Here is a 12,826-nt window from a genome sequence, read left to right as displayed (position 1 = left end):
TCAAACTTTTCCTTTTTACATCAAAATAAAAAATGTTTTTGCACTAATTCCTTGTAACTTTTTCTTTGCTTTTTAGGGTGTGGGTGTGTGCATGCATGTCTCTCTGTCTCTGTCTCTCTGTCTCCGTGTGTGTGCGTGTGTGTGTGTGTGTGTGTGTGCGCGCGTGCGTGCGCACACATGTCTGTGCCTCTGATCCAGCTTTTGAAGTTAAACATGGGCACAACCACAACCAGCTTTTACATGGGTGCTAGGGATCTGAGCGCTGGTCTTCATGAACATTTCTAGCTCTAATACCTCACTTTGATTTTCTGCTTTTTCTATAAACCTCATGAAGCCTATTTAAGGTCCAGACTTCAAGGGAGTTTAGAGAAAGATCACCCTTTAACAGGTAAAGAGAGAAAATAACTTGGGTGTTTTAAACCTGACATACAAGAATTTATTTCTAAGGGTTTTTTTTTTTTTTTTTTTGGTATATATGTATCTGCATGTATATGGCACAGAGGCCAGAAAAAGAGTCCCTGGAGTCAGAGTTACAGATAGTTGTGAACCATCTGACTTGCTGCTAGGAACAGAGCCCAGGTCCTCTGCAAGAGCAATAAGCACTCTGAACCACTAAGCCATTTCTCTAGCCACCAAGACTTTTTAATTGCAGTAAAATTCAAGGATTTGGGTATTTTGTTGATCACTAGAAATCTTTCTTGTATAAACCACTTTTGAAGAACTATATATCTCACATTCAGACCTGAACGACCTCCAAAGCTTTGCCTAGGGTCTGGCAGAAACTGTGTGATCCAGTATTCATCACACTAAATTTAGAAATACACTGTGTCCCCAAGGCACTTCCACAGGAAGCAAGATTAAAATAGGATGCATGCCGCTAACACATCAGAATTCAAAAACTACTGCCAGCTACCAACCTCCAAGAAACCACAACAGTCTCAGTCAGTGAAACCCTTATCTTTCCCCACCCAGGAAAAGAGGGGGGAAATGATCTCACATCGCATACCAAAGAACAAAAATGAAATAACAAGATGGACCAGAGAAAGTAGATGGTAACAACAAAGAGAAATAGAGCTGAAGCCAACATAAAGGTACTACTAACCCAAAGTTTGCCAATGAACACAGTTTTCTATCAGGAGGATGGGTACCACAGATCTAATGCTTATTCAACAATAAAAACAACCCATCAGAAAACCCAGCTTCTAGACTTCTGATGCATGTATAAAATTTCTTCTGTGGGTCCCAGAAAGAAAGCATTCTGAAGGAGGGGGAAACAAAAGGGACAGTTCTTTAGTAATTCTTAATCCTGGCTAAATGGCAACACCAAAAATAACTGAGCAAATAAAATCTGGGTGGCTATGGTACAGTTCCCTGCAGCCTGGCTTACTCCCAGGACACATGCAGAAGCACTCACAAGCCCAAATGAGCTGCATGCCAGTCACAAGAGGTTGCAGAAACAACTTGCTGACTCTTGCAATCACATTTTGGTGTCAGTAAGCATATACAGAATGCAATGGATAAGCCTCACTCGGGAAAACACCTTCATGATCATGGTATTTCCTCTGCCAGGAAGTAAGTATCCATAATACTGATTTTTAACAGTTGTTTAATAACCCATCATGTGGCGATCAGGGTCATTCACCCCTGCCCCCAAGCCTTCAACTTATAAATAATAATGTGTGAAAGCTAGAACCATTTTTAATTTTTTATTCATCTATATTTTAAATTTGTTTATTGCAATGCTATTGAATTTGGGTTGGGAATTTCAGAAGGAAAAACCCTAGCATTTCAGTCTAGAAACACAATCACTACAATATGAGAATCAGAGGCCTCAAACTTGAATTGCAGTGTGTTCTGGTTATACAAGAGCCTGAATAGGCTCTTCCCTGTGTCTGCTCTTCCTCTGATCTGTGTGAGCAGAGTGACTAATTGAATCCCGTTCTCTCATAAAAGAACCCAGTGACTTAGGTTCCTTTGACAAAAGGAATACATCAAAGGCAATGTTATCTTGATAGCAAATGTCCTCTCTACTGCTTTCCTGGCTAAAATTATGCAAGCTTCCATCTCTGTTTTTCTGTCTCTGTAATTTGTTTGTTTTTAGGTTTCATTTAGCACATACGAGTGTTTTGCCTGTATGCATGTGTATGTACACCACATGCATGCCTAGTACACATGGAGGTTAACACAGGATGTCAGATACCTTGGACCTGGGGTTATGGATGGTGTGAACCCGAGTCCTCTGGAAGAACAAGAAATGTTCTTGACCACTGAGCTATCTCAAGCCCCAGTAGGATCTGTTTGGACTCGCCCTATTATCTCAAGTCCTGCACATTAGGAGTAGTCATTTGGTATATATGGAGTCTTCTTAAATTTTAGCAATTAAGTTTAGTTTAGAAACATGTGAACTCAGTATTCTGCAAGTTGGAAGGGTAGTGACTCTGAGAACTAAACACCAACTTTTCTTAACACTCTTGAGAGCTTAGCCTCTGAGGCACAAATGTAAGTCAGCTTACTGGAGAAACAATATTTTATCATACTAGAGACTGATCAAAATATTACAGTTGTAAGAAACTAGAAAAATATCACAAAGCTTGAAATTAATGACAGAAGAATCATTAATAGTGATTCTATTTCAAAACTGTCTATATTTGGATGATGGATCACATTGTCACCATATGTTTACTTGGTCAATAACCAAGATGGTGAAGGTTCGTGCTGGACCAACTAGGAAAAGTCCTGAGCATATGTCTCTACACAGACACTAGGACTTCTTAAATATGACAACATAAATGAGAAAAAGAGGCTCCAGATTAGAACCATGTGAATCACCAAAGGAGCTTTCTACATCTGTTGTGTTAAAACAATAACCTCAATAAACTCTACAGATGCAACAGTGAGCCTCGATCTGCCTACTTCCCAGAACCATCTGGCATTGCTGTTTCAGAACCACCTCCATTTGTGCCTTATGTAATAGCCACTGCATTCAAAGAGAGAGCCCTTGGAGCCTTACACATGGACTCCCCATTCCAAGCAGACTCCGACTACACTGGGGTTTTGATCCAGTCAGCATGTATGAAACAAGTCAGTATGGGAACAATGCAATTGTTTTATATTGCTTTAAATTGTTGTCATATTGCTTTAGGATTACTTCTTCATCTCCCATATTTCTAAACTGTAGGTGAGGTCCTTGGCCCTCTTTTAACTACCATCATCACCTTGTCTTAATCCTGACTGTTATGATTGTAACACTAAATCTTTTTTTGAAGCTCCTCCATGGGCTTTGTGGTGGTTTGAGTAAGAATGGCCCCTATAGGTTCATATATTTAAATGTTTGGTCATTGTGGAACTACTTGAGAAGGATGAGGGAGTCATATAGCCTTATTGGAGTAGGTGTGACCTTTGTTGGAGAAAGTGTGTTAGCTTGGAAGTTCCAAAAGCCCATGCTCCCTCTTCCTGCTTCCTATCTGGATATAGAAAGCTACTTGACGGGGGCTGGTGAGATGGCTCAGTGGGTAAGAGCCCCCGACTGCTCTTCCGAAGGTCCAGAGTTCAAATCCCAGCAACCACATGGTGGCTCACAACCATCCGTAACAAGATCTGATGCCCTCTTCTGGAGTGTCTGAAGACAGCTACAGTGTTCTTACATATAAAAAAAAAAAAAATCTTTAAAAAAAAAAAAAAAAAAAAAGAAAGCTACTTGTCCAGCATCATGTCTGCCTACATGCCACCAACCACCCTGCCATGATGATAATGGACTAACCCTCTGAAACTAAATTAAATTCTTTCTTTTTATAAGAGTTGCCATGGTCATGGTGTTTCTTCATGGCAACAGAACAATGACTAAAGCAGCCTTCATTTGCAGCTCTACTTGGGTATCCAGAAGTTATTATTTCAGAGGTATATTTACTCCAACCTTAACTTCTCTTCAGTATTCTGACTTACCAACTGGTGCCCTTTGCCTCCAGGTTCCAAACACTGACATCTTGGACTCTCTTCCTCCACCCACCTCCCCCTCCCAGAATTCTCCCCACCAGATATTAAGTCCTAAGACTATAACCACATAGCATTCCTAACATTTCATTTATCCACACAGACTGTCACTTCCATGGTTCTCTAGTCTCTGCATAGTGGCAAGAAATTGAGGTCAACCTGATAATTTCTTTTGCAAGAATATACAACTCTTCCTAAAGCAGAAATAGGACCACGACTCATCATTCAAAAACATGCCATGAGTTAAATCACTGTCTGAGAAAAAACGAACAAAGTATGTTCCTTCCATTAGCTGCCTGGACATGTGCTTTCTATGCCACCAGAAGGGGTGGAGATGGGGACCATTATCATTCCCCAAAAATTTATATACAATACTTCAAATTCCATTCTTAGCAGGGAAAAAATATCCTCCCCACCAGAATTTTCCTCACTTCAATCCTCTCAAGCTGGAACTATGGTTGGTTCCTGACAAGAGGGAATATAAGTTGCAGATAAAAGTTAGAGCTCTTTAAGCTCTCACCTTTCTTACTCTCTAGCCCTCCTTCTCTCTCTCCCTTCCCCCTCTCTCCAGGTGGCCATGGCCGGCCTCTCTCCCTCTTTCTACCTTCTCTCTTTCTCCCTGCCTTTGTACAATAAAGCTCTAAAACCATAAAAAAATGTTAGGTTGCTAAAGAGCTGACAGCATTTAGGAAAGAGAAAACACACTGGGTTATATGAGAGTATTTACTAAATAGAACACACGGGAGCCTCTCTCCCACTACTAGTCTTCTAAAGCAGCTCATATCACACAAACCAATTCTATCCACAAGTGTTCTCAAAAGAGTTCTTTGAATGAGGAAGAGGGCAAAAGCCAGTGTCTGTGATCCTTTGTAAGAAAAATATGATCAGTCTCCTCTGGCTTTCAGAGTGGAAGGGGCTATGGACTAAGGGATGTGGTAGCCTCTAAAACATGGATGGGTTTCCCCTGAAAATAACATTCAAAAAATAACATGATATTGCTTTTAATAAAATGAGCTGACTTCAGATTTGTGACCTCCAAACTGTATGATAGTAAACCTGTGCTGTTTTATGTATCTAAGTTTATAGAAAGTATACTGTTACAGCAGCCAGTAGCAACTAATACACCTACCTTTTGCTGCTGAGTACCAAATATAGGACACTCACATCATTTTACAGTACTTAGCTAGCATTTTGTATTATAAGGCTCTGGACTTCAGAATGATTATGAAGCTCCAGTTCTATATATCAAGCAGCTTATAATATCTGCAGTCTGTTGTATGTCAAACGAGTAGCCCTGTGGTTTGAGTGACTGAGTGACCCTGTCTCTCAGGGCCTGATGAGGGTGTGAGTGAGCACCTCCTGCAGTCCTATACCTTGCTGTCCCTACTCATTTCACTGTAGCTGCACTTTGTTCTTACTTTCCTGAAAATGTTGTTCATATTCCCTCATAGGCACACAAGGTATCTTATTTGAGTTTCACTCCTTGCCACCTTCTTTTTCCCTGAATTAAAGTTTCCATTCTGAAACTTTATTTATTTATTGTTCAGTTGACCTCATGCTTGTACTCTGGGCTTCAGAAGTACAGAATAGAGAATTAGGGCTGGGAAGATGGTAAAAAAAAAATGCTTGTCATACAAGCATGAGGCCTGAGTTCAGATCTTTGACACCCATGTAAAAAGTCAGGTACAATGGAGATAAGATAGATGTTGCAGCTTAGTAACCAGCCAACCCTCCTTCCCTTCAAGAAAGAAAGAAAGAAAGAAAGAAAGAAAGAAAGAAAGAAAGAAAGAAAGAAAGAAAGAAAGAAAGAAAGAAAGAAAGAAAGAAAGAAAGAAAGAANAAAGAAAGAAAGAAAGAAAGAAAGAAAGAAAGAAAGAAAGAAAGAAAGAAAGAAAGAAAGAAAGAAAGAAAGAAAGAAAGAAAGAGGAAAAGGAAAAGGAAAAGGAAAAGGAAAAGGAAAAGGAAAAGGAAAAGAAAAAAAACCCAGCAAGCTCCAAAGTTTAAGTAGAGTCCTCAGTCCTGAAAAAGAAGTTAGGGGGCAATAGAAGAATGATGATGGGGGGGGGGCGAGGAATACACTGGCTGCTCTTCTAGAGGACCTAGGATCGATTCCTAGCACATGCATGGTGGCTCACAATCTTCTGTGATTTCAGTTTTAGCAAATCTGTTGCCCTCTTCTGGCCTCCATCAACATCAGGCATGTACATAAACATATGTGTAGACAAGACACAAATACACATAAAATGATTTAATTTTTAAAGGTGAAGATTTACATCTGCTTCATTGTTGCTATGATCAAACACCTTAGTTCAGAGAAGAGTTTGTTTTGGCCCAAAGTTTTAGAAGATACAGTCCATCAGCACAGGGAAGGTGCAAATAGCAGCAGCTGGTCACACTGATTACCGAGACAGAAATCAATGCAGATAGGAAGTAAGGCATCATAATCTAATCCCAGTTCATTCTGTGAGGCTACACCTTGTAAAGGTTACACAATCCCAAACAGCACTGGGAATAAGTGACTAAATATCTAGCTCACTGGTCTATGACAGACAATTAACATTCAAACCATAATAAAATCTGACCCAACCGTTCTGTGCCGAAGAACATAATCAAGACCAATTTAAGAATGGATAAACAAAATGCAGTATGTTTTAACAATGAATAAACAAAATGCATTATGCCTTTAACCACAAATAAACAAAATACAGTATAAAAAATGATGTGTCATTAAACAGTACAGTGAGCTATCTACTGTCCATCCATGCTACAATGTTAATGAACCTCAATGGATTGCAGCAGCTAGGCCTGGTGGTGAAGGCCTGTCATTCCAGATACTCAGGAGGCTAAGGCAGATGTGTCTGGACTACAGAGTGATTTTCTAGCCAGCTTGGCAAGATCCTGTTCCAAGTGAGACATAAAAAAGGCTGAGGATATAGTTCAATGGTACAATGCTTGTCTAGCACGATCAAGGCTCTGAGTTCAATCCTCAGTACTAAAGAAATAGAGGAAAGGCGGAAAGAAGGAGCACAACAAGAATGGATGCAGTGGGAGAAACATTCCACAAAATAAAGGAAGACAAACACAAAAGAACATATGAATTCTACAACCCACTGATTAAAACAAAATCCATGAGTATAGCGCGCTCTCTCTGTGTCTCTGTCTGTTTCTCTGTCTGCCCCCCCCTTGAGCTAGTGATTGGATGTAAGCTCTCAGCTAGTGCTTCAGTGACATGCTATGCCTGCTCATAACCTTATCTACAAATCAAGACCCTGCTCTAGATCATGTAGAATGCTGATTCAGTAAATTCTTCATACAGTAATAGTTTTCTAACAAAAAAAGAATCTGTATTTTCCTCTAAACTATAATTTAGGGATGATGGTGACAGAAATAAGGACAGATGAGCAAAAATCAAATTAAAGTAGATCTTGTAGATAAGAATTTTTCAGAATTAAGAGAAGGAATAGCAGGACCCCCCAGATGAAGTAGGAAGAGATTAATTAAAGATAAACACACCAGAAGCATCTCCTAAGGTCTGGTTTATCATAAAATACGGCATCCTAATACTAGCTCTGCCACTGAGAACTATTTTTCTGTATTTTTCCTAAAAGATCAATGGACAGAATCCTGAAATGGTCAAGCAGACAGCCCCACTTTAGGCACATGCAAATGCTGAAGCACAAGTTTCTTTATCTATCTTTCTCTCTCTCTTTCTTTCTTTCTTCCTTCCTTTCTTTTCTTTTTTTTTTTTTTTTGATGAAGAATCAAAAACCACTTTTTTATTTGGGGAAACTGTCAGATCTTTGAACATCAACAAGTAAGACGTGAATAACAACCAAAAAAGAATGTAAATGTGAACACAATATTATTATGAAACACAAGGTTTCTGTATATTCTCTGACGCCCACTTGGAAGTTATAACTTCTGTGCCTAAGAATGGAAGCACAAGTTTCTACTCCAAAATACACCCTCAAAACAATAAAAAATGTAAGAAAGGAAAACCCATGTGCTATATAATTTGATAGTAATGCATTAACAGTGACCTTGTCTTCAAAAATCATGGAATGCAGAAACAGCAACTGAAGTGTTTCTAAGTGATTAAGACAGAGTAGCTGTTGCTGGCCAGACTCGTCATTTCTTGAGGATCACCAACACATGTAACTTTTAGGATTCTGCATAAACTTCTTTTAAACTGGCATTATTGCCTAATGAGGTTAGGCAATGTTAGGCACCACTGGAAAATTTGGGGGGGGGGGGCGGGGGGTGAAATCCCTGCTCTGTAAATAAAGCTAATTAGACATCTGTGTAAAAAATATGAAAATATGGAAATCTGTAAACACAAATAGATCAGTGGCTGCCAGGGAGGAATGGGACACAATGTGTTGCTAATGGTTTCAAAGATATTAATGTCTACCCAATTGTACCTATAAAAAATTCACTGGATCATACAACTATACTAGGTAAATTTTGTGTTGAGCTTAATGAAGCTCATTTTTAGACAGGCATGGAGCACAAGCCTGGTAATTGCCCACACTCGGAAGACAGGAGCATTGCCATGACTTTCAAGACAGGATGGAATACATAGTAAGACCCTGTCTCAAACACAAACAAACCAAAACGAAACAAGGGGATAATGAGATGGTTCAATGGTTCAAGCACTTGTCATGAGTTCAATACCTAGAACCCACAAGCTAGAAGGGGAGAGACTTCCACAGGTTGTTCTGTGACAGCTACATTCACACAAAGGCAATCCATCACACACACATATACAACTATAATAACTGTTAAGCTTTTAAACTAAGAACAAAGCGTGGTGTTCTTCTGTTAAAGTTCTCCAAGCTCTCTGAAATCAGGATTATGCATGCACAAATGTCAAATACCACATATGTAGTATATTGTTACTGGACAGTCAAAAACCTCAAGACTATACCAATTTCTCAAAACATGAAAACCCTTTATTTGTCCTGGGACGTAAGGTGATTTAACCTACATGCATTCCCACTCCTGTCAAATGCATAAAAGTATAATTTAGTAAGAAACACAGAGAATTCAAATTACATCTGAACAATAAATGTTATTGAATGTAGTCATATTTGTACATAGCACAGGTTTTCAGTCGAACTGTGATGAAAACTGAAATGCATGCAATATGTCTTGTTAAACACAACAGAAAGAACCTAGTAAAACCATACAATGCCTAATTACTAGAAGCTAAGAATTGTAAGATCCAAATCTGTCATTTCTGAAGTAAATTTTCAATTCCACATAAGTATGTTAAGAAAACCAATTTTCAGGGCTTGGATTCTGAACCTCCTAAATCCCCCCTCTACTCAGAGCATGTTTGTCATTACTCTGTATGCAAATGGACCATCTATCTATACATCCTAGGATCCTTATACTCTATCTGCAAAGGCCCTTTAGCCACGTTAGAGCACAAACTCACTGGTTATGGGAGTGGGAAAGGGACACATCCCTCTTTAGGCCATGATTCTATTTACCATGTGATTCCAGTTGAGATTCCAGCTACAGAAACAGTACTAGTAGGCAATAACATTGCTGTGTATGTATGCACGCATAGATGCCCATGCTTCCCTTCATATTTTCTGAATCGTTGTCTTTGCTTTCAGCAAATCCATACATCCCCACTTGCTTTTGGATTTGTATTGACATTCCATGATTAATAGTTACAGTTGGAGCAACAAAGAACAACAAAAAAGAGAGAGGGATGCACAAGCAATTATGATCTGACCCTGAACTCAGAAGTAAATAAAAGAGCTCTCTAGATTCTCATCCTGTCTCCCTTATTCTTCACACACATTATGACCTTCCTCAACTGCACAGGCACATGCCACCAGACACAAATCTGCATGCCACACAGTTTCTACAGGAATGGCACAAAATTACTGCTTGACCTCACTTGGATCCCAATCTCCTCTTCTGTCAGAACACCTAAGCACTGCCTAAAACGGTCCTGCCCCATTTTTGACAGTACCTGCCTCACCTGTTCCCTCCTTTATACCTGCTCCATGGATGACCTGCCTGAGTTCAGCTCGGTGTCCCTGGAATACCTGCCCTCTATACTGGAGAGGGTGCCATCAGAATCCTCGTCCACCTCCCCAGCCCGACTGGAGCTTCTTCAGAGGAGGAAAGGTACACAACTCTACACCTTAAGAGTTGGCTGAGCACCTGCTGTTACAGGTACACAGAAGGTTTGCACCATGAATATATTCCCCACCTCTAAAACTTTATTTATGGAAAAAAACATAGGAAAAACCTCCATGTAAAAACACTTGGAAGTGAAAATATGTCTACCAATGGTTCTGAGCCAACAAAACTCTACCCTTTGTGCTTACAGGGGTCGCTGTGCCTGAAAGGCAGCCCCTCTATCTTTAGCTATTTCTGCTTCCATAAGCAGGGGAAACCTTGCCATGCAGGCTAAAGAATGAGAGCAGAGGGCATCTTGTTGGAGTTGCAAACTTCAGCCTAGTGGTAAAATTGCATGAGGTAAATCATTCTGGGGACAGAAAGAAAAGACTAGTAAAGGGCACTATAGATCTGCAACATCATCATAGGCTTCCATCTAGCAGAAACCAGAAGTACCCCTCCCACACCAACTCTACTAGGCTCATACCAAGCAGGCAGGCACATGTGTGCACCCCCCCCCCCACACACACACACAAACACCAGCATCCTAACTTGTCAAAACTTTGAAGTATAAAAACAATCCAAACTTGTTTTGTTTTTTAAGACAGACTCTTGTTATATAGTCCTGACTGACCTAGAACTTGATCCCAGTCTGGCATCAAACTTGAAATAATCTTTCTGGCTTGGCTCCTGAGTGCTGGGATTACAAAAAAGTGAGCCACTACATCCAGCCAGCCTGCAGTTGCTTGCTTGAAGAATACTCCATCCTCAACACTATCTCAATCTATCTTTCTAGATTCTTTTAAATCACACCATACTTCCCTTCTTTGGGGGAATCTAAAAACACACAATACATTGCCTGGGAAAATGCCATAGTGGATAAAGAACCCCCTATGCAAGCACAAAGGTGAGGACCTCAGTTCAGATCCCCCAAATCCATAAAACGCCAGATTCCTAACACGAGATTTTAACTCAAGCAACATTTGAAGGAGAAAGACTCTTACCTGAAGCTCAACAACTAGCTAGCCTAGCTTAATCAATGTGTTTCTAGTTCTCATCTCTCGTTCTAGGAGGAGAGAAATATCATCCTCAAAGACCCAAGCTGGGTTCCCAGCACCAGCTCACAACCATTTCTAACTCCAGCTCTAGGGGACGACCAAGTACCTACTTTTGGCTCCATAGACATATAAACATACACAGTATACACTCACAGGCATGTGATAAATCTTTTTGAAAACCCAATTTTAAAAAATAAAATAAAGGTAGAGATCACTAGAAGACAACCAAAATCAATAGAGGAAAGACACCCAACATCTGACCTCTGCACCCACACCAACAAAAGTACAAATACCTCCCCAACACACAAAATATATACACATCAAAAAAGTAAAAACAGCATACTCTCCTTTGAGTGACCTACATTCTATGAAAATGACCTAAATGTAAAATCTGTGCAACTTATTTTTCCATTTAAAAAATAAAACTTTCTATGTTATGAAGAGGATTCAGAAAATTCCGACAGAAACAGATCTCTCTCTCTCTCTCTCTCTCTCTCTCTCTCTCTCTCATTAGCTTTGCTCAGAAGCCTGAGGCCAGGGGGAACTCAGGAGACCATCCTGCACGTCAAAGCGCATCATCTTTCCCATGGCTGGCCAAGATTTCTGCAGGTTACATAAATATTACTTTTGAATGGTTGTTTATTTTCTTTCCACTTGTGGACGGAGAATTAAATGGATGGCTGGAAACAGTCTACATCAAAGCTCTTTTATCCTTTTAACCATGTCTTCAGTGAACACTTTCATCCAACTCCAATCACCATGCCCTACCCCCACATACAAAGCAGAGCCTAACTGCAGAATATTGTGCAGGCTATTTCTGGGATCCCAGGCTGCTTGTAAGTGCTTTTAACACAACCAAGCTCACAAGTGAAGGGGCTCTTAGAAATCAAACCCATTCCCCAGGGTGGGCTCGGAGTGAGTAAACTGTCATACAAGTGTGCCTTTGGCTCTGAAGCCTCAGAACAGTTTGATCCATGGGCACAATACCCCCACACCGTTCCCAGTCTTCCCTCTGGGGCTATAAAGACTGACTTTCATGAAAGCAGCCCCTCATGTCATAAAACAAAGTTCATGTTTTGGGTGCATGCAAGCCTATGTGAGGGCCTACAGCTAACATCAGATGCCCTTCCTCAGTTGCTCTCCACCTTAGGTTTTGAAAGAGTCTCAAACTGAACCTAAACTGGCCAGCTAGCAATTTCTAGAGATCCCGTCTCTGACCCCACCATCTAGCTCTGATGTTAGAGCAAGTGCTGACATACCCAGGTTTTCACATAATGGCTGGAATTTGAACTCAGTTCCTCACATTTGTAAGAACAAACATTTTGCCAACTGAGCTACCCATCAACTTCAACTCAATTCACCTCTTTTAATTCCACCCCCCCCCCCATCAACTACTTAAAAGTTCATAGCTTGAAAGCATCTAAAAATAAAACAGTATGCAAAGTTGGGCCCAGCAGGTGTAGACCAGAGAGCCCCGTAAATCAGCACGACAATAGCCTTAATTCTGGAACCTAAATACACAGGATGGGGTCTGGGCAACAAAGGATAAAGAAAACACTGCAGCAAGAGGCAAAAAAAAAAAAAAAAAAAAAAACAGAAAATTAAACATCTGTGTCCCTTACACATCCCTCTGCCAA

At 40.2% G+C, this 12,826-nt stretch overlaps 1 protein-coding gene and 1 non-coding gene across 3 annotated transcripts in view; both read right to left on the bottom strand.

Moving 5' to 3' along the window:
• The window catches only part of LOC110313349 (F-box-like/WD repeat-containing protein TBL1X), a 163,066-nt gene that overhangs the window by 92,572 nt on the left and 57,668 nt on the right, over window positions 1-12,826 (bottom strand). The gene's annotated exons all lie outside the window — the stretch shown is intronic.
• On the bottom strand, window positions 1,410-1,576 carry LOC115063252. Its single transcript, XR_003843124.1, has one exon. It is a non-coding gene; the product is annotated as a U1 spliceosomal RNA (small nuclear RNA).

The sequence above is a fragment of the Mus pahari genome, chromosome X (genome assembly GCF_900095145.1).
Source record: "Mus pahari chromosome X, PAHARI_EIJ_v1.1, whole genome shotgun sequence".
Taxonomy (NCBI): Eukaryota; Metazoa; Chordata; class Mammalia; order Rodentia; family Muridae; genus Mus; species Mus pahari.
Note: the sequence above shows the minus strand (reverse complement) of the source record. Positions and strands in the feature narration are given on the sequence as shown.